Source organism: Lithobates pipiens, unplaced genomic scaffold (genome assembly GCF_037356315.1).
Source record: "Lithobates pipiens isolate NorthernLeopardFrog02 unplaced genomic scaffold, aLitPip1_a1.2 Scaffold_13, whole genome shotgun sequence".
NCBI lineage: Eukaryota > Metazoa > Chordata > Amphibia > Anura > Ranidae > Lithobates > Lithobates pipiens.
Genome location: NW_027507718.1, coordinates 427,161,532 through 427,183,762, shown reverse-complemented (window position 1 = coordinate 427,183,762; position 22,231 = coordinate 427,161,532).

Below are 22,231 nucleotides of genomic sequence, written 5' to 3'. Positions count from 1 at the left end.
AACTGGCAATTGTGTGGTCATGCGACGCTGTACCCAAACAAAATTGACGTCCTTTTTTTTTCCCCCACAAATAGTTCTGTTGGTGGTATTTGATCAACTTTGCATCAACTAATTTATTCATAAGTTTAGGCTGATATATATTCTTCTACATATTTTTGGTAAAAAAATCCCAAAACACATATATTGATTGGTTTGCGCAAAAGTTATTTTAAATTATGGGATAGATTTAGGGACTTATTTTTTTACTTTCAATAGTTTTTATTAAATTTTCAAGAAAGTTTACATGGAACATACAAGTAAGAAAAAATGCTTTCAATCAAATATTAGTACATCCAATTGATAAACATTAAGTGTGGTATATGCAACATGAGGTTTACACGCAAGATCTTACAGGTATCATTAAAAGAGGAGAAACAACATAAGACAATTTTAGGCTGAGCACAAGGTGCCCGTGTACACCCCGCATCATGCCCCTGTTAGTCCAGGGCTTTAAGGGTCCTCCGCCACCGACCGCCCCAAGGGGGTCACACTGCAGTCGGAGGCCGAGGACCCGCCCTACATCTCCTGGTGCGAATACAATTAAGTGTTGAAACAGTTGAAAACAGCAGCAAATATAACCTCTAGATTGCTGAACCTAGACCTAAATTAGCTCTAAGGTAATACATAAGCTCCCCGATCGGGTCTACATTTATGGATGCATGTCAATACTGATATGGAAAGTAACAAAGGAGATAGTAAAAGAAGCAAGAAATAGAGATAGAGAAGAAAAGGAGAGCAAAGAAGTGTAGGTGCTTAGGCTCCGCTTGTTATGTCCGCTAGGATATGGAGATTAGTGCAGGTTATGTGGCGTTGTGTCTATTGCTATATTGTTTGTGCCATTCTACCCATGGTTTCCAGATTTGAAATCTAGAATGGAGTCTGTTCTGGGAGGCCAGGAACATAATTTCATATGTAACATGTAAGTTAATCGTCTCAATGGCTTTCGTTACAATAGGAGGATCTGGGTTCGCCCATTTTCTTGTTTTCTCTAATCATGCGCCTAGTAGTACTTGAGACAGGGCGTGTCTATGGGAGTGGGGGATTGTATCTATACCTAGAGACAAAAGTGCAAGGCCCGGATCATACCTCTTTTGCGTTGCCAAGATGCCACCTATAATTTTGAAAATTCCCCTCCAGAATTTTGTCAATTTTGGGCAGGCCCACAGGATATGCAATAGGGATCCCCTTTGTCCGCATTGTCTCCAACAAAGTGGGGACTTACCCGGGTTGAACCTAGCTAATCTTGTGGGTGTTAAGTACCACCTCAGCAAGACTTTCTGGTACAATTCCCATAGATTTACACTTTTAGTAGCTCCATATACAGATGCTATGGCTGCCTGCCATTGTTCGATAGTCCAGTCTGCTTGTAGGTCTAATTCCCAAGTTCTCATGGAAGGGGATTTAAGAAAGATCTTCTTTTGGTGTAGGGAGCCATAGAATAGTGAAATACCTCGAATGGAAGCGGTTGAATTGTGAAAGTAATCATATATTTGCCAGGGTACAGTAGTGGACGTATCTCCATTAGACTGTAGTAGATGTGCAATTTGGGTATATGCATAGTGGTCCTTGGGCTGCAATGCATACTCAATCTGGAGTGTTCGGAAAGTTTTGAGGGCAGGCCCGATTTTCAAATCGTCTACTAAGGTGATTCCCTTGGTTACCAATGTGCAACGTGTAAGTTCGGGATCAGTACTTGTAAGCTCGTAATGGAGTGCGGTATGACCTTGACTGGGGCTGTAGTTAAGGAATCTTTAAGAAAGAGATTCCACATCTTCAGTGTTGCTATCATAGTGGGAGACAAGTGTAGTGGGAATCGGTGCATGAATCTGCTCGTCATAAGTAAGTCGCACAGCCTTCCATTAGGAGACTGGTGTGATTCCATGTCCCTCCAACGAGGAGTGTGGTTCCCTGGAAACCAATATTTCAGTTGAGCTAGAACTGCCGCAACGTAATAGTCCCGGATAACCACATGTCCCACCCCTCCAGCCGATCTGGCTTTAATTAATTTTTGGAAAGCACATCTAGCCTTTTTTCCCTGCCACAGGAATGCGTTCAGTTTAGCTTGTGCCGTGCGGAAAAAGGCGTTGGGCACTGGAATGGGCAGGGCCCTAAATAAGTAAATAAACTGAGGGAGCACCACCATTTTGAAGGCCGCTAAGCGACCGGACCATGTCATTTCCATCTTATTAAGTGTCTGGAGCTTCAGAGGAAGTTCGCTCAAAGACTGTGTATAATTAGTTTCGATCAGTCGTTCTGATTTATCAGTTAGGGTGACTCCAAGGTATTTGATTCCCCCGGCACTCCAGACGTATGGAAATTGGGCCTTGAGTGTGCTGCTAGTATAATTATCAATACCCAAACCTAATATATAAGACTTATTATCGTTTACTTTATAGTAGGACACCCGTCCGAACGATTTCAAAGTGGCGTGCGTTGCTGCTAGAGAAGGGCCCACCTCCGTCATGACTACAACTACATCGTCCGCAAACAAACTGATAGAGTGTGTTTGAGCACCAAGAGGGAAACCCTTAATATCCAGATGGGTTCTAATAGCGATGGCTAGGGGTTTCATCAGTAAGTTAAATATTAGAGGTGACAGGGGGCACCCCTGTCTGGTACCATTCGAAATAGTAAATGGGGTTGAGAGGATACCTGATGTGTAAACTCTAGCTGAGGGTGTCGAGTACAGGGCTAGAATCGTGGATAGCGCCATGCCAGAGAAACCAAAGGACTCCAGCACCTTAGTCATATAGAGCCAGTGCACCCGATCAAAGGCCTTCTCCGCGTCCAGAGACAGGAGCAGAGAAGGCCTTCGCTGCGTCTGTGCAAGGTGGATAACTTTAATCATGCGACGTGTGGCGTCCGAGGTTTGTCTATGTTTGGTAAATCCGGTTTGAGCCGGGTGAATAATTGTGGGTAGGATATCAACCAACCGTAAGGCAATTATTTTAGCATAAAGCTTAATGTCAGTATTCAATAACGATATTGGTCTAAAGTTAGCTGGAGAGGTGGGTTCCTTCCCCGGATTTGGCAACGCAACAATCAAGGCCTCTAACATCTCTCGAGGAAAGGAAGACGAGGCAGCAGCAGACTGGAAGACCTGAAGCAACAGAGGTGACAATGTAGATTTAAATACCTTATAATTTTCCCCACAGAAACCGTCTGGGCCCGGTGATTTGTTTATCGGAAGTAACTCAATAGCCCTTTGCACTTCCTCTATAGTGAACGGGGTATTCAAATATTGGATGTGGTCCAGTGTCAATTTGGGTATGGGCAAGCCTGTCAGAAATTGTTCGATAGTCTCTGGTGTAGGTTGAGTAGTGAGTGGGTCGTCCTTCAAGTTGTACAGTCTGCTATACTAACAGCTAAAAGCATCAGCAATCTGTTGTGGGTGATAAAGCTTCTGATTGGTGGTGGGGTGTAGAATAAATGGAATTCTATGTTTATATCTATGCCCTCGCATAGTATGCGCTAGTAGTTTCCCGGCCTTATTGCCAGTGGAGTAATAAGTCATTTTAAGTCGTTTAGATGCTCTTTCAAAGTTTTCTAACAGATGTAATCTAAGGTCAGATCTAAGTGTAGACAGTTTTTGGGAGTTGGTTTGGGAAAACTGAGTTTTGTTTTGCGTTTCCAAGTCCTTTATTTCTTTAAGTAGTGCGTTATGTCTCTGCTGCCTCCTCTTCCGGACCCCCGCTCCCAATTGAATAAATATACCCCTCATGTATGCTTTTTGTGCATTCCATAAAATACATGGATCAGTCACTGATCCTACATTGACGCTTAAAAAGTTCAATAAATGTGTGCTTATTTTTTCTTTCAATTCTGGTTGTTGCAACAGAAAAGTATTCAACCTCCAGACCGGTGTCATACCCGGATTGTAAGAGTCCGCCACGGACAGGGTTATCGACGCATGATCCAACCACGTTATCGAGTTCACCTCAGCCGAAGCTGTCTGCATAAGTAGCTGTTGGTCAACTAATAAAAAGTCGATTCTGGTGTAAACCCTATGTGGTGGAGAGAAAAATGTATAATCTTTTTCAATGGCATGTAAACAGCGCCAGGCGTCATATAATCCCTGCCCGTGGACAGACTGTGATAGGGATGGTTGAATTCTAGTAACAGCAGTGGTGGAATCCATCCGGGGATCCAGGGTAATATTGAAATCCCCACATAGAAGCAACCGACCTTGCTTACAAGAGTTAACCTTTTTCATCAACCTGTTAAAAAAATGCACCTGTCTGCTATTAGGGGAATAGACAATCACTAAAGTGTATACATTAGAATTCAATTCACAGATCAATATTAAGTATCTACCCAGAGAGTCTGATATTTGTTCAATTAATTTAAAGGCCACAGTGTCTCTAATAGCCACTAAAACACCCTTGGTCTTCATTTCCGCATTTGCAGTAAATATAAAGGGAAACCGTCTGTGCGTGCATTTGGGTGGTGCCCGCTTACAAAAATGAGTTTCTTGTGCGCACACAATGTCACTGTTGTACAGGGATGCCTCCCTCCATAGAGATTTACGCTTCACAGGGTGGTTCAGACCCTTGGTGTTAAGTGATAGGATGTTAAGTGGCATATTTGGGTGTGAAATATTTTGAGTTGAGCCCACTGGGTCTCACAATTATGACATTAATACTCACAGAATAGGACACCCAGATAAGCGAAGGTAGTGTCGATGTGATGAACAAGTCCTTCATGCACTGAAAAGGAAGGTTTCTCCACGGGGCGGAAAGAGTCAAGAGTCGGGGCTGAACCACATCAGCCAGGCACCATAGGTAGAATAGAGAAAAATAAGAGAGAAGTTGAGAAGGGAAAAAAAACAAAGGAAAAACAAAAAGAGGAGCATAAATGCAGCAAGTGCAAGTGCCCCAGGATGGTGTGGGATGCCTCCAGGCCCCTGCCATCCATCCTTGGGGGAGGTGATTAACCCCTAAGCAGCACTAAGCTGACCCTGTGTCGGGGGGATAAGTTCAGTTCTGGTATTTCAGGGACTGAAAGTAGAAAAGCTATTTGGCCCACTTCAGTTATGTAAGGTAGCATTTTTAGCGGTGACTCGCCTCCATTCCTGTGGTAAGCCATGCGGAGTGCTAGTGGCGGAAGTCTTCTCATCTTCAACCGGTAGAATGCCACACTCCTTAAGTAAGTCGATCCCTTTTTCCAGAGATGTTATGGTAAAGGATTGATTATCTTTGGTAATAAAAAGCTTAGTGGGGTAACCCCAACGATACAAGATCTTGTGGTTGCATAGGATCTTTGTTACTGTGTTGAGGCTTTTCCTCTTCTGCAGAGTATATTGCGATAAGTCGCTGAAAAACTGTAGTCGGTGATATTGTGGAGGAAGCAATTCCTGTTTCCTCATAATGAGCATCAACTGCTCCTTTACATGGAAAAAGTGTAGTCTCAGAAGGACATCCCTAGGCACTTGTTCCGACAGGTGAGTCGGTTTTGGCAAGCGGTGGATCCTGTCAATGGTTACGTCCAAATCGCTGAGATCAGGGAGTAATGCTTTGAACATGTTGGCGGCATAGAGGGTGAGATCCGATTGTTGTACAGATTCAGGGATGCCTCTGATTTTAAGGTTATTTCTCCTGGACCTATCTTCCATGTCCGCCATCTTTGCTTTAACCCATTCCATATCAGTCTCTCGTTCATCGTGAGCGTCTACCAAATCATTAATGGTACCTGCGTATTCCTCCATTTTTGCCTCCACATGATCCACTCTAGTGCCCAACTCTTGCATATCTGTGTGGAATCTATGCATATGCTTAGCCATATCAGACTGCAGTGTGCTACGCAGGGATAGTAACATGTCCTTTAAGACTGTGTCCAGCACAGGCTGGTTTTGTGTAGGGAATGTCTCTATAGGTTCAGGCAAGTCCCTGGTGTCCTCCCCTGAATCTGAGGCCTGGCTAACCGCCGGGCTTAATCCGCCCTCATCCAGCAGGGGTTTAGCTTTAACTGGGCTGCGGGAAAATGGGGTTGAGGGGGAGGCAGAATTCTCCTCATCTAAATCTGTATTCATGAGAAATGTACCTTTTTTCATCGGTTTATGCTTAGAAGCCGTCCTCCGCGGCGTGTAGGCCTCTGCGCCATCTTGCTCCACCTCCCTCCCGCTGAGCGGATAGAAATCGGTTAAACGTTGTGGTTTGCGGTGCAGGCAGCGTCTCCCCGACATGGCGAACAATGCTGTGATGAGTCCCGCTGCTGTAGCAAGGCAGAGGGCCGCTGAGCTGAGTTGCTATTAGCCGCTGTAGTCCCCGTTAGCTCGGAGCTCCGGGCTCACACGTCCATACAGCTCCACAGTCAGGCCACGCCCCCGGGACTTATTTCTTTTATTATTTTTGCTAGTAATGGCGGCAATCTGCAATTTTTAGTGGGACTGCGACAGACTCTGCAGTGTATGCCGTATTGTGTCACAGAAAATAATCACCCAAGTTTGGCTTTCTACTTGTTTAGCTAACTGCATTGAACTTGCATGCCAATTTTCTTCAACCCTTCTCATCGCTCCTGGTGAGGTGTTAACTTCTGTGGATGGCCTGGATGTCTCTGTGAGATGGTTGTAGTTCCATGTTTATTACTTTTTGTTATCACTTTTGCTACAGTATTCTGACTGGTAAGTAAAGCTTTGCTGACCTGCTTGTAGCCTTCATCTTTCTTGTGTAGAGAAATTATTTTCTTTCTTAGGCCTTGTGACATTTCTCTTCCATGTGGTGCCATTACTGACAGCATGAAATGGGAAGGGGTTTTCTTTGTTAAGTAACGCCCTTTTATAATCAACTGTCTGCTGGACACCTGTTTAATGAATAATTAGGCTCATCTGTAGTTGAATTCTTGCTAATTAGAATTTTGTTGTCTAAAATTTAGCATTGCTCCTAATACCCCGTACATATGATCAGACTTTCCGACAACAAAACCGTGGATTTTTGTTCTCAGGGTGTTGGCTCCAACTTGTCTTACATACAGACGGTCACACAAATGTTGGCCAACAATTACAAACTTAGTGACGTACAAGACGTATATGATATCTCCAATACAAACGCTTGTTTTACAAGACCAAGCGCTTCCGGCTAGTCCTTGATTCTGAGCATGCGTGGACTTTTGAGTGTCAGACTTGTGTATACATGATCGGAAAGTCCCACAACAAACATTTGTTGGCGGAAAATTTGAGAACCTGCTAGCCAACATTTGTTGGCGGAAAGTCCGACAACAGATGTCCAATGGCATACACACTGTCTGCCAACAAGCTCACATCCAACATTTCCCATTGGAAAATCCGATCGTGTGTACGCGGCATAAGCATTTCATTGGGATTTATTAATTTTTGCAACATGGTAATGAATGAATTTGTTAGTAGAAATAATTTTTTGTGAATGCAAATTAACAAATTTTGGTTGCAATCAATGGCACTAACCCCCGAAGGAGCTGCTGGTTATTTTTGGGCTTACCGTTACCTTTCTTTCTCCTTGTTTCACGTCTAGGGGATGTCCCGTGGTAGATGTCCCAGTAACTTGAGACTGACAATAGATCCACTTGAATGGATTTTATTTGCAAAAACACAAACCATTGAACAGTCTTTCAACTTGGGATCAGAGGGTTGGAAAGGAAAGTTCAGGTACTCTCAATGTCAAAGTCCAAAAACATTCAAGAACTTGCTTACTTTGACTGCATCCAGAGAATAGCCATTCGCAGCTTGATGAGCACTGAGGTTGGACAGTCCCTCTCTTATCACTGACGTTGTTGCAGAACACCTAGGGAAACTAAGCTGTAGAACACTTGGATCTTTCAGCCTGCTTGGCGATATCCACAAGACCGGATTCTCTCGGTTACTTCAGCCCTTCCAGGCTCTTGTTAAGAAAACCAACCCGTACGGGGTGCTCTTCTAAAGAGTCCTCCCCTGGAATGCTCGAAGTTCAATGGGTCTCTCTCGAACCAGAGACAGCACCCATCCAGCTTGGAATCCTTCCTTAGTTCCCTAGCCAGCCCAGAGGCATTAAAGTTGGGTGGATACACACCCCAGGCCATAGCCTTCCTGGGGGCTGGTCAGGAGGACCAGCACCATGTAATCAACACAGCATACTTGACCGAAAACCCCGAACCACATGACGTCTGCATCTTAAATACCCTCTCCCAGAAGACACAGCGAGAGGGCCACTCCCACTGACCTGATTCAGAGAGAGAGTAAATTAAACGCCCAACCAGCAGCAGGACAATTATCGGAAACACAACAGCAAGTCCCCCTCCAAATGGTTCAAACTGGAGCAAAATGACCATAGTTCCACTCTTGCCACCAAATACAGCGCCCCCCTGCGGCCAGGCTGAACATCTCACAGCCCAGTCAGACTGACACAGAAGTCAAATTTAGGCAAATAGCCCCAAACCAAACTGTAGTTTGGGTAAAGTAAAATTTTGAAAAACATTTAGCGCATGCTCTTCAGGAGCCCGCCGCTACACCTAATAACGGGTTGTGCCACCCTTGGTGGCAACCACTGCAATCAAGCATTTGCAATAACTGGCAATGAGTCTTTCACATTGCTGTGGAGCAATTTTGGCCGGCTCTTCTTTGCAGAATTGTTTTAATTCAGCCACATTGGAGGGTTTTGCAGCATGAATGGCCTGTGTAAGGTCATGATACAGCATCTCAATTGAATTTAAAGCGGGATTCCGCTCTTTTTTTTTTTTTTTCTTACCTGTGTCACAGGTGGGCGAGTGCTACCTTCGATTGGCATCCACGTCCGGCGTTTTTTTGACCCCCGGCGCGACGAATCTTTTCCTCGGGATGACTTATAAAAACCTGCTCTGGCGTTTTCCATTTTAACTGTGGGCGTCTGAAGCCCACAGGCATTTACTTCCTGGTATATGATGACGTCTGGCTCCCAGCATGCTCCGCTCCATCTTGCACATGCTCAGTGATGTTTCCTTGCTTCCTCGTGTGTAATGGCAGATACAGCTGCCTGCCCACTTTAAAAATGGGAAATTTGTACACGCCCTCGTCATAGGCACTACAAGTCCCAGCACTCCAGAACCTAACACTGCACGTAGCTCAGCATAGGCACTACAAGTCCCAGCAATCCAGAACCTAACACTGCACGTAGCTCAGCATAGGCACTACAAGTCCCAGAAATCCAGAAACTAACACTGCACGTAGCTCAGGATAGGCACTACAAGTCCCAGCACCCCAGAACCTAAGACTGCACGTAGCTCAGCATAGGCACTACAAGTCCCAGCACTCCATAACCTAACACCACACGTAGCTCAGAATAGGCACTACAAGTCCCAGCAATCCAGAACCTAACACCACACGTAGCTCAGGATAGGCACTACAAGTCCCAGAAATCCAGAACCTAACACCACACGTAGCTCAGGATAGGCACTACAAGTCCCAGCAATCCAGAAACTAACACTGTACGTAGCTCAGGATAGGCACTACAAGTCCCAGCACTCCAGAACCTAAGACTGCACGTAGCTCAGCATAGGCACTACAAGTCCCAGCACTCCATAACCTAACAGCACACGTAGCTCAGCATGGTTATTTACAAACTGATACCAGGTAACAAGGGAAGTATTAGTGTTGTAACGCCCAGTGTTTGTGTTGTCTGCACAGTCACTTCCGTAACATTATGGGATGCTGTATTGCCGAACATATGTTGGAACGCACGGCACTAGCGTTTGGAACGCACGGCGCATGCGCAGTACGCAATTTCTTCACTTCCGTTGCATTCTGTGATAGGCAGCAAAATGTGACACTACAGAAATCTCGCGAGATCTCGCGAAATCTCGCGAGATTTCGCAATTTCATTGTCCCCCATGGATTCTTGGGAAATTTCCCAGGGACCATTGCGAGGACGATAGCCACGCCTACTCCCACGGGAGGAGAACCCGGAAGTCAGCTGAAACATCAGAAATAAAAGGTAAGTAAATAATATTTTTTTTTTTCAGGGTTCGTTTAGGTAAGTATGCTATCTGTTGATTTTAATAACATGAACTTTCATTTTTAGGTACCAAACCACTTTAAGTCTGGGCTTTGACTAGGCCACTCCAAAACCTACATTTTGCTCCAGTTTGAACCATTTGGAGGTGGACTTGCTGTTGTGTTTCGGATAATTGTCCTGCTGCATAACCCAAGTGCGCTTGAGCTTGAGGTCACAAACTGACATTTTCCTTTAGGATTTTCTGGTAGAGCTAAGAATTCATGGTTCCATCAATTATGGTAGTTTGTCCTGGCCCTGAAGCTGCTAAGCAGCCACCGACCATCACGCTACCACCACCATGTCTGACTGTTATAATGATGTTCTTGTTATGAAATGCTGTATTAGTTTTATGCCAGATGTAACAGGATGCACAAAAAATGCCTAAAAGTCTTGGGGATAATCAAGATTTTTTTTGGAAATGGAATGGAAACATGTGGTTAATCACAGTTCATTCATGATTCAGCATGGGAGGGGGTAATTACTTTTTCACATAGGGCCAGGCAGGTTTGAACAGCTTTTTTCCCTTCATAAATGAAATAATTTCAAAACTGCATCTTGGATTTAATTAGGTTATATTTGTGTAATATTAAAATGAGTTTGATGATCTGAATAATTTAAGTGTAAGAAATATGCAAAAAAACTAAACAAGTCAGGATGGGGCAAATACTTTCTCACAGCATACATTCTCACAGCACTGTGTAAATATATATATATATATATATATATATATATATATATATATATATATATATATATATGTATAGCACTGACCCCCCAAAGGAGCTGCTGGTTTTTGTTGGACTTACCGTTACCTCACCTATCCACTGTGTCCATCTTAGGGGTAGAGGATAAGGGGGATTCAGATACCTTTGTAGTTTTATGGGTTAAAGGTATTTCCTTGATCCAGAGGAGGACAACCAAGTTCCACGGTCTGGATCTAACAACCACTGGATAGGCCTCTCTCACTGACCTAGCAGCCAATGAAATGTTTAGTCAAAAGCTCTGCCACAGACTTGGTAAGTTTAGCAATCTTGTTATGCAATCCTCTGCAACAATCTGCAGTGGTGTTTCAGAAAGGACATCCTAGCCCGGGGCAAACCCATCAACCCTGGAGACTGGGTCACAGTCACATTGGATGTGAGTCTTCAAGGTTGGGGTGCTCATTGCATGGGACAGCATGCTCAAGGCAGATGACACCCTCAGGCTCCCTGTTCATCAAATATGCTGGAACTCGCAGCAGCCAGGGAAGCCCTAAAAGTTTTTCTTCTCATCATTCAAGGAAGGAGAGTCAGACTGTAATGCCACATACACACGATCAGACTGGACTTTGCAGCGGAGGACCGCCGGACTTTCCCAACAAGCAGACTAGGTCCGGTGGACAATCCGCCCGACTGTTGGCGGAGGTCTGCCGGTCTTTTCAAATGAAAGGTCTTGCCCACACACGGAGTAAAATCCGTTAATTTTGAACGTGACTCCAGGTAGATGGGACTAGCGAAGGAAGTCAATGTCGCTGCCTCCACCGGTGAGATTGACACATTAATAGTCCCGTTGCCTGGTATGGATTTTAAGGGGAACCCCTACACTGAAAAAACAGCATTGGGGTCCCCCCAGAGTCCATACCAGACCCTTATCCGAGCACGCAGCCCGGCCGGTCAGGAAAGGGGGTTTGGACGAGCGAGCTCCCCCCTCCTGAACCGTACCAGGCCATGTGCCTCAACATGGGGAGATGCTTTGGGAAGGGGGGCCCTGCAGCTCCCCCACCCCAAATCACCTTGTCCCCATGTTGATGAGGACAAGGGCCTCTTCCCGACAACCCTGGCCGTTGGTTTTTGGGGTCTGATCGGAATCTGGGAGCCCCCTTTAATAAGGGAGCCCGAAGATCCCGGCACCCCACCCTATGTGAATGATTATGGGGTACATCGTACCCCTACCCATTCACCTGAGGGAAAAAGTGTCAATAAAAGAAAAACACAACACAGGTTTTTAAAGTAGTTAATTAGACAGCTCCGGGGGTCTTCTTCCGACTTCGGAGGTTTTCTCGCCGGGCTCCTCTGCTATCTTCTGCTCTTTTGACACTCTTTTGCTAGCGGAGGAGCCCGGCTTTCTCGTTCGCCATTATCACCGACCGGGGGTTTTCCGACTTCTCCGCGCTCTTCGGTTCTTCTGCCCGGAAGGGCTCCAACGCTATCTTCTTCCAGCTCTTTTACTAGTGTTTGCCCAGTCTTCCTGCTTGTCGATGTCGCTGTTGCCACCTTCTTCTTCCGATGTTGGCACGACGCTCTCTCTCGCTGTAATGCCAGGGACGCATTGCGCAGCGACTTATATAGGCATAATGGGTGTGGTCACTGAGTGATGTCACACAGATGAGCAGATTGTCTGCTGAAAGGCCGAGTCCAGCAGACAATTTTGAGTCAAGACTTCTTTCAAAGTCGATTAGCCCGATCGTGTGTACGCAGCATTAATGGACAACAGAACAGCTGTTTCCTATGTCACGAAGCAAGGGGGAACAAGAAGCCTACACTTTCTACAGATAACATCAGAAATCTTTGAATTTCCTGAGAATCACCTGCTAGACCTTGCAGCAGCTTATCTCCCGGGGATACAGAACACCTTGGCGGATCACAACTTCACCAACAACACAGAGTGGAAGTTGAACCTGAAAAATCTCAGGGAGATCTTCAATCAATGGGGGGTACCCGAGGTGGACCTCATGGCGACATCAGAAAATTGTCAGGCTCCCCAGTTCTTCTCTTGGTTATTCTGTCCACAGGCTGTGGCACCAGACGCCCTCTCCCAGGAGTGGAATTTCAAGCGGGTGTACATTTTTCCCTTGACGGCTCTAATGCCGTGTACACACGACCGGACTTCGAGGGACTAGGTCTGACGATCTTTCCGACGGACTTTTGGCGGAGTTCCGATGGACTTTCCGAATGAACGGACTTGGCCACACACAATCACACCAAAGTCTGACGGATTCGAACGTGATGACGTGATGAGGACTAGAATAAGGAAGTTCATAGCCAGTAGCCAATAGCTGCCCTAGCGTCGGTTTTTGTCCGTCGGACTAGCACACACACGAACGGATTTCTTGGTCCGGCGGAAACATTTAAAACATGTTCTATTTCTATAGTCCGCTGGATTTTTGGCAAGCAAAAGTCCGATGGAGCCCACACACGATCGAATTTTCCGATGGACTCGTTCCGTCGGACCTTTGCTGTCAAAAAGTCTGGTCGTGTGTACGCGGCATATTCCTTCGGTCATTACTGAAGATCATGGAGGAGAAGGTTTTGGCAATAATGATTGCTCCGTTCTGGCTGGTTCTCCCTCCTTTGCCATCTGGCAATATGCCCTCCAGTCAAGTTGCCTCAGAATCGGGACCTGCCCCATCAGCACAACCAGTTTCATCCCAATCCAGCCCGCCTAGCCTTGACTGCATGGCTTTTGAGAGGGACAGGCTGAACAGCCTGAATCTGTCTGAATCAGTAGTGTCAACCCTACTTACAGCGAGGAAACCTACCACCAAGTTTGGATTAAATTCGAGATGTTTTCCACTCAACAGGGATTTTTGTTTTAGAGCCCATCTGTGGCTAATGTGTTGTCATTCCTTCAGTCTGGTCTGGATGCAGGCCTCAGTTATAATACCATTAAGGTGCAATCTTCAGCTCTGGCAGCATTGACTGACGTTCCTTGGGCCAAAGACCAACTTGTGGTCAGGTTCCTCACGGCGGCCATCAAGATTCGTCTCCAATTCGTTCTATGTTCACAAGCTGGGACCTACCGTTGGAACTAAGGGGGTTTCTGAAGTCACCCTTTTTTCCGGACTCATCCAGCTCAATATATCACCTGCCCTTGAAGATGATGTTCCTGACAGCAGTGGTTTCGGCTAGATGGGTTTCCAATATTGCCAAATTTTCTTGTAAGGAGCCCTATTGCACATTTTTTCCAGATAGAGTTGTGTTACGTCCTTCCCCAGAATTTCTGCCGAAGTCTCTTCGGAGTGCCACTTAAATTGACAATTGGTACTTCCAGCCTTTCCACCACCGTCAAGGGAACCGGAAGAGTCGGATTTACACAAATTACACCTGAAGACCATGTTGCAGATATATTTGGAGAGAACAGAAGCGTTTCGGAAGTCTGAAGCTCTTTTTAAATATCCAAGTGGCCCCAGGAGGGGCATGTCGGCCTGCCCAAGGGTAGTCTCATCATGGGTAGTGAAGACAATCCGCACAGCATATTCACTGGAAGGTCTCTCCCCGCCCCAGGAGAACCGGGCACATTCGACCTGGGTGGTCTTATCCTCTTGGGTGGCCTGGTGTAAGGTACCAGCGGATGTAGTCTGTAAGGCGGCAAGATGGAGTTCCCCTAATACCTGAATATTTTGCCTTATATTAGCCCATATGCAGTTCAGCATTGAGGTTCACATTGATAAGAGTCCTTTTAAAAGAGTTGTGTTTTTTTTTTTTTTTATCACCTACATAAAGGATGTCTGCAATACAATTGTCACACATGGGGTAATCATCATCATCATTATTATTTCAGAGGTTCTACTTTAGTCAGCGACCTCTCTCTGCACATGCCCCTCCCTAAAGTAGCCAGAAAATGTATGCAGCAAATCCAAAATGCTGACTTGCCTTAGATGCCTTAAATTTGCATTATTTTATAACTATGTTATGCACTTAGAGGCAATGCTTTTGGATTTGCATAAGTGATTCAGTGCACAATGTTACTTCATGACTGAAATAACTCTTTAAAAGAGAAAAACTTTTTGGAGTAAATCCTGTTCAAAATTGAGTTTGCCATGAAGACTTGACATTAGTATATTTGTATCTTTGCTAAGCGTTTTAACAAAGTGTAAGTTGCTAAGTTTCAAACAAAAAAAAATAATTGTATTAGGAAAGCTGGTAATTATGAATAGCTATGTGCCAAGCTGCCTTGGCCCTTTACAACTCAACATGGTGTTTCATTACTTTTTGAACTCTAATCTTATGACTGCATTCAGTCACACTGCACATCAATCAAGGATTGGTATGTACCCAGGATATGCATAAAAGATTATACAGCTAGGTGACACCTTCATATCAGATTTACATTTTAAAAACAACATACTGAGCACCGGCGTTACAAATTCATTAAAAAACAAGTCGTCAGCCAATGTCTTGTTTCTCCTACCACATACAGAGAATTTTGACAGTAAAGAAATGGGTCACATTCAACATTTTTTAAACTAAGACTCTGCTGCAGAGCTAAATCCAGTTTCAGTAAACAGATGGATTGCAATAGGAAGCACTGATTATTCCACCAACTTTACAGGATAGTGAAAAATTTAAATTCTGAAAGAATATCATAATGTGATTATGCATGGCAGAAGTTTCAATGGCTTGGCAATAGTCTCCCTTGAGAGTGAGTGCTACTTTATTCACAAATCTTTGTTTTGCAATAGGGTCTCATAAATACACTTGGCTGTGTCCAGTGCACTGTGAATTATCAGAGTTTGTAGGGAAGGAGCTCTTTATACCGTTAATAAGAATGTTGCCCAAGTGGCTCATCTAAGGGCTTCATTCAGCAAGTATAGTTCCTCAAGTGGTTTGTACTGTAATTGTTAACACAGCACATTTGACCCCAATGCTGAGGAGAAGAGCATTATAGTGAACCTGTGCTTTTTCATGCATGGGATTGCTTACAATTTTTAAATGCTTGCTGGTAGGGGAGTTAGGGAAGGTACATATAAACAGCATGCAGGGCCAGCACTTAAAGTAGAATATCTAATTCTGGCCATGTACATATAGATTTTTGTTAGAAAATGTTTGTTTTAAGAACATTCTTTTGCCTTTCTAATCTTTAGTGGAGTCAAATCAACATTCATTTTTAACCACAGCGACAAGAAAATTTGAAGGAGCAGGATGGAAATTTTTTATCAAAGAAACAAGCTTTTGTACAGTGGATGTGGTTTTCGTTCAGAAATTACTGTACATTCATTCTAAGGCCCCTTTCACACTTGTGTGACTTGTCCTGCAACTTGGGACTGCAAGTCACAGGGACTTCAAGGTAGTCCCTGCACAACTTTGGTCCGACTTTGATGCGACTTGAGGTCCATAGACCTCAAGATTACACGGGCATTGCTTAAAGTCAAATCAAAGTCATGTCAAAGTCATGTCAAATGTTAATACGCCTAAAGTCACATCAAAGTCGTGGCAAAGTAGCATGACTTTTAAGTCTTACAAAACTGAATGTTAAAAGCAAGTGAAATTTTTTAACAATATTCGTCCAGTCAATAAATGTAGAAAGAATTTTCTTTTCTAAAAATCTACTAGTGTATGTCCAACATAACACTAACTAGTCATAACAATCTTCCACTGGTTACCCATGCTGTCTAACCTCTGTAAAAAAGATGTCTGCACACATTTGATAAAGTCCCTGCTTATGAAAAGCTTTGGAAGCCATGGACCATCCACTACAGTACCTGCTTCCTGAATTTGGCGACTCCCTCTTATTATAATAACCTACTAGTTACACTGGCCATGGTCCTTACCTTCTGACCATCCCTTCTCACCCTTAAATCTACCCCTCCCCCCCTTCCCTTCACCCAAGGTCCCTTAGGCCTCTGCGTTCTTTCTTCTTCCCTCTTACAGGCTTACCTAGGTGACAATGCTTTCCACTTATTCACCTTCCACACTAATGTGCAGCCTTCCTGCCTTTAGCTTAGTTATATTTAGACAGCAGCTCTCCCCCTAAGGGTAATGCATATGACCTTATCCCCATATCTATACTGTGCCTTCTAGATGTTCAATATTTGGTGAAAATTCCTCCCTAATTGGGTTACTCAATGTCCCTTTACACAATTAGTTGGTTTCAATATTTACACTACCTCCCCCATGTGGGGTCTGCTCCCATGGACTATGCATATTATAGATTTGCGCATCTGGTAAAAGTCCTTCTTTTGTTACTCTAATGCCGCGTACACACGACCGGACTTTTCGAGGGACTAGATCCGACAGACTTTCGACGGAGTTCTGATGGAGTTCTGACAGAGTTCTGACGGACTTTCCGAATGAACGGACTTGGCCACACACAATCACACCAAAGTCCGACGGATTCGAATGTGATGACGTACGACCGGACTAGAATAACGAAGTTCATAGCCAGTAGCCAATAGCTGCCCTCGCATCGGTTTTGTCCATCGGACTAGCATACACACGAACGGATTTCTCGGTAGGAACTGGGTCCGGCGGAAAAATTTGAAACATGTTCCATTTCTAAAGTCTGTCGGATTTTTGCAAATCAAAAGTCCGCTGCAGACCACACATGATCGAATGGTCTGCCGGAATTGTTCTGTCGGACCTTTGATGTTGAAAAGTCCGGTCGTGTGTACGCGGCATTAGGCTCTATGCACACTGGACTTAAACGTTGATTCTACAGGCGTTTGACTTTTTTTTTCTCCTACCTCTAGAAGCACTTCTATTGTGTTCTATGTGTCTTTGCACATTATGACTACAGGCGTTTTCTGTCAGGGACGTTCAGAGGCAGGAAAAAAAAAACCTTCTCTATTGCGTTTTCTGGAGAAGTTTAGGAGCTGTAAGAACGTCAGTCTCTCCTAAACTCCTCTTATCTCTTCTGAACGTCAAGTTTCAACATTATAAAGCTAAACACTTTGACGTTTTTTTCTGCTCCTAGTGTGCATGGAACCTTAATCTGATATGCTATTTAATGCTTTATTTTCTGAAGTTCCTTAACTTTTTTTTTTAATGTATACTGCCATGTACTCTGTTTTACTTCAATAAAATATATGTACAAGAAAATATGTCTGCTCTGGTCCTGTCACATGATCCACAACTTCGGCTCCACTGTGTCAGACAGCAGGGACCACAGGGAAGAGAAGGGAGCACTAACAATGGGGTGGACATGTGAGCCTATGAGTGACATCATGGCTCACAGAATTCTCAGCACTTGTTGAGTACCCCCTCATCTCACCAGAAGCTACTGCTCACTATCCCACATAATCACAGATGTTTAAAACTGAATTTTTAAGGAAAGTAGTTATTCTTTTGCCATACTCTCCTGAGATAAAGAAAACAGTCAAGGTAACCCTTTGCTTTTCCTGCATAGAAAACACAGGTTCACTTTAACCACTTGCTGACCACTTAGCCCTTGTACACACGGTCGGACATTCCGACAACAAAATTAGTCGGACACCAAAAACTGGTGTTGCATACACACGGTCAGACAAAGTTGTCAGAAAATCCTATCGTTCGTAACGTGATGACGTTATTTCGTTACGACGGAACTACGTACAGGCTAGTAGCCAATAGCTTTGGTCTCGTAATTTGATCTGAGCATTCGTGGCACTTTGTCCGATCGGAATTCTCTACAAATGATTGGACAACGTCCGATCGAATCATGTTGTCGGAAAATTTTTATATCCAGCTCTCAAACTTTGTTGGTTGGACATTTCGACAGAAAAAGTCAGATGAAACCCACACATGGTCGGATTATCTGACAACACGGTCCGATCGGACATTTTCTGTCGGAATGTCCGACCGTGTGTACAAGGACTAACAGTACATTTACTGCTAGCAGGCAGCACAACCAGGCACAGCAAAATTTTCCGGCATGTGTGCACATTCACTGATGGTCTGTGCTGTGATTGGAATGGTTTCCGCTGTATAACTGCTAAATGGCTATGGCCAACTACAGCTCAGGGTTCAGGGTTTACAAACACGCAGAACACTGAACAAAAAACAGTGATCTGGCTGTTTTAGGGAGAAAAGACAACCAGATCCAGTGAGTAAAAGCAGCACACATACACTTCTTAGGCACACAGTTATTTCCTTACAATCACCCCTGTCACCCATTAATGTCATTAGTATAGTGTACAGTATTCAATATACAAAATACCCTGCACAACCAAAAATGGAAAAGAACAAAGTTAGCAGCTAGCACAACAAACAGATAGATTTGCTCTCAAGTGTAAAAAGTGCATATAGTGCAGCGCTAATAAAACTCACTAGATTTATATAACAAAATGTTACATGAGTAAGGCCGCGTACACACGCGCGGACTGTTGGCCCAACTTTGTCCGTCCAACAGTTTGAGCGAACAGTCCGCTCAAACTTAGCATGGACGGACATGGCCACACACGACGAACGAACAGTTTGCTGAAACCGTGCGCGATGACGTGAACGGCACGTACGACGGGACGCAAAATACGACGTCCTATACACTGCATTATAACTTTCGGCTTGAAAATCCTTTCTGAGCATGCGCGGAACTTAGTTTGACGAACAAGCCTACACACGGGCGGACTGTTCGTTGAAACAAGGTTTCAGCGGACAGTTTTTCGGAATTTCCGTAAAACCTTGTCCGTCCAACTGTCCGCTGAAACTGTCCGCTGAAAGCCCACACACGAGCGGACTGTCCGCCCAAACACTGTTCAGCGGACAAGGTTGGGCCAACAGTCCGCGCGTGTGTACGCGGCCTAAGAGTGAAATATTTTGACATAAACCAAAAAGCACAACATGTGAAGAAATTAACACACTTAACAACGCACTTATTTGATAAATTCTAAAAAATAATACATTACAGCGACACTCACATGCGTCAAGTGAAATATATAAACAATACATTTTTAATCAAAAATTAGTGTAAAAGTCCAAAAACATTCGTGAAAAAGTCCAACGTAGTGATCAAAGCTTTGTAAATATTCAAATCCACCAAAAATTAGGACATACTCCTGCGACCACCCATGTGACAACACCACCACGATGAGGATGTAAGCTTACCGGAAAACTCAGATTCAAAAAGAACATATGTTCTATGAGTCGATAAGGCTTTATGGTGTCCACTGGCAGGTGGGATGTGACCAGTCAGGATCTAGTCCCAAAACTTATGGATACCGCCTCTCCACAAACGGGTAGTTGGTATCAATTTCTACTCAATAGATGGGAGGAATAGAAAGAGGGCCACATAGTGTAATTCAGTAAATATAGCAAAATATTTATTAAAAGTAGTACACTTACATTTAAGAAGTAAGTTCAAAGCGGTTTATAAAAACAATGGCGGCAGTAGAGTCCACCCGACGTGTTTCGCCTCAATAGACTTCATCTGGGGTATGTCTCCACTGCAGCCTGACTCACTTATATAGACTTAGTTTATAGGTAGAGAGAGCGTAAAGATGGGATTTTTACGGTGCTTATATGCAATTTATACAGAAAAAGTATATGAAAATTTTAATAAAAACATTAAAGTTTATTAGGTACAATTAAAATTAAAATGGCACACATAGTGCATTATTGAACAATTTACACATGTTTAGGGGGTCCTGGATACAGAAAATTTAAGTGCTTGCAACAATTCATCCCGACATGTTTCGCAATAGCTTCTTCAGGGGATGTACAGGCTAATAATAATAAATAATATCAAAAAAGGAAAAATGAATGACAATAAATAATAAATAATATATGCTAATGTCACACAATTTGTTGCATGATACATGAAAATAAAAAATATGTAATTAAGCTTTCCATCTAAAAATTCCAAGGAACGCTTACCCCTTGCCAGATTAACCTTCAAATGCACGGAGCATCTGCCTTAGGCCGCGTACACATGGGCGGACTGTTCGCCCAACTTTGTCCGCTGAACAGTGTTTGGGCGGACAGTCCGCTCGTGTGTGGGCTTTCAGCGGACAGTTTCAGCGGACAGTTTGACGGACAAGGTTTTTCGGAATTCCTGAAAAACTGTCCGCTGAAACCTTGTTTCAGCGAACAGTCCGCTCGTGTGTAGGCTTGTTCGTCAAACAAAGTTGCGCGCATGCTCAGAAAGGATTTTCACGCTGAAAGTTATAATGCAGTGTATAGGACGTTGTATTTTTCGTCCTGTCGTACGTGCCGTTCACGTCATCGCGCACGGTTTCAGCAAACTGTTCGTCCGTCGTGTGTGGCCATGTCCGTCCATGCTAATTTTGAGCGGACTGTTTGCCGAAACTGTTTGACGGACAAAGTTGGGCGAACAGTCCCCGCGTGTGTACGCGGCCTCAGTGTGTTAAAAGGTGTGTATGACCTTGCACCCAATGTTGGCCGCTCAACAAAGGGGGGCACAGACAGAGGTACGTTTGGACAATAATATAAATTATATTTTATTTAATATAGGATAATAAAAGGAAAAAATTTAAATATATGACAGTATTTTTATAAAATATAATTATAATCAGGGCCATGTATGGATCAAATGGATAAACTACAGTATCCTCAATAATGAGGAAAGGGCAACAAAAAGGGCCTCTACACAGAAGAGATATAAATATTAAAGACAATTGCATAATTCAAGTTCATATAGCAAAATAGCTAATGTGCAGTTAACAGCTTGCTGTAAGTATCAGCTGAACATATATATGAGTTATTTACAAAATATCAGCAGCGTTCCTGCAGTAATTACTCATAGATGACTTTGTATCAGAATAAACTGTAGCAACTGGTGTTGAAAAGGAACACAGTGTTTTATCAGCTGCGCTATAAGTGTACTGCTCAAGAAATCAGTGTTTCCACCTATGTGTCTAAAGACACATTCAGCGTATACCTGAGGGAGATATGGCAATATAACCAGATATAAATATAATAAAGACTAAATACATAGCAATATGTCCTGTGGAAACAGTAATTTAGTAAGCAATGAAGGGTCTAAGGGGCTTACCAATTTTGATGTGGGCTAATGCTGAATGCTTGGGAAGATGTATTTATGGAAATAAGGATAAGCAAACACCAGTTCATAACCTAAGATCTAACCATTCACGGGGTATATACGCTAGTGCCGGCTAAATACGGGCGTTTAGTTGGAATATTACCACCACAAATCGCCCGGAGTGTCCGTAGCTATTTTGCTATATGAACTTGAATTATGCATTTGTCTTTAATATTTATATCTCTTCTGTGTAGAGGCCCTTTTTGTTGCCCTTTCCTCATTATTGAGGATACTATAGTCTATCCATTTGATCCATACATGGCCCTGATTATAATTATATTTTATAAAAGTACTGTCATATATTTCCATGTTTTCCTTTTATTATCCTATATTAAATAAAATATAATTTATATTATTGTCCAGACTTACCTCCGTCTGTGCCCCCCTTTGTCGAGCGGCCGACTATGGGTGCAAGGTCATACACACCTTTTAACACACTGGGGCGGATGCTCCGTGCATTTGAGGGTTGATCTGGCAAGGGGTAAGCG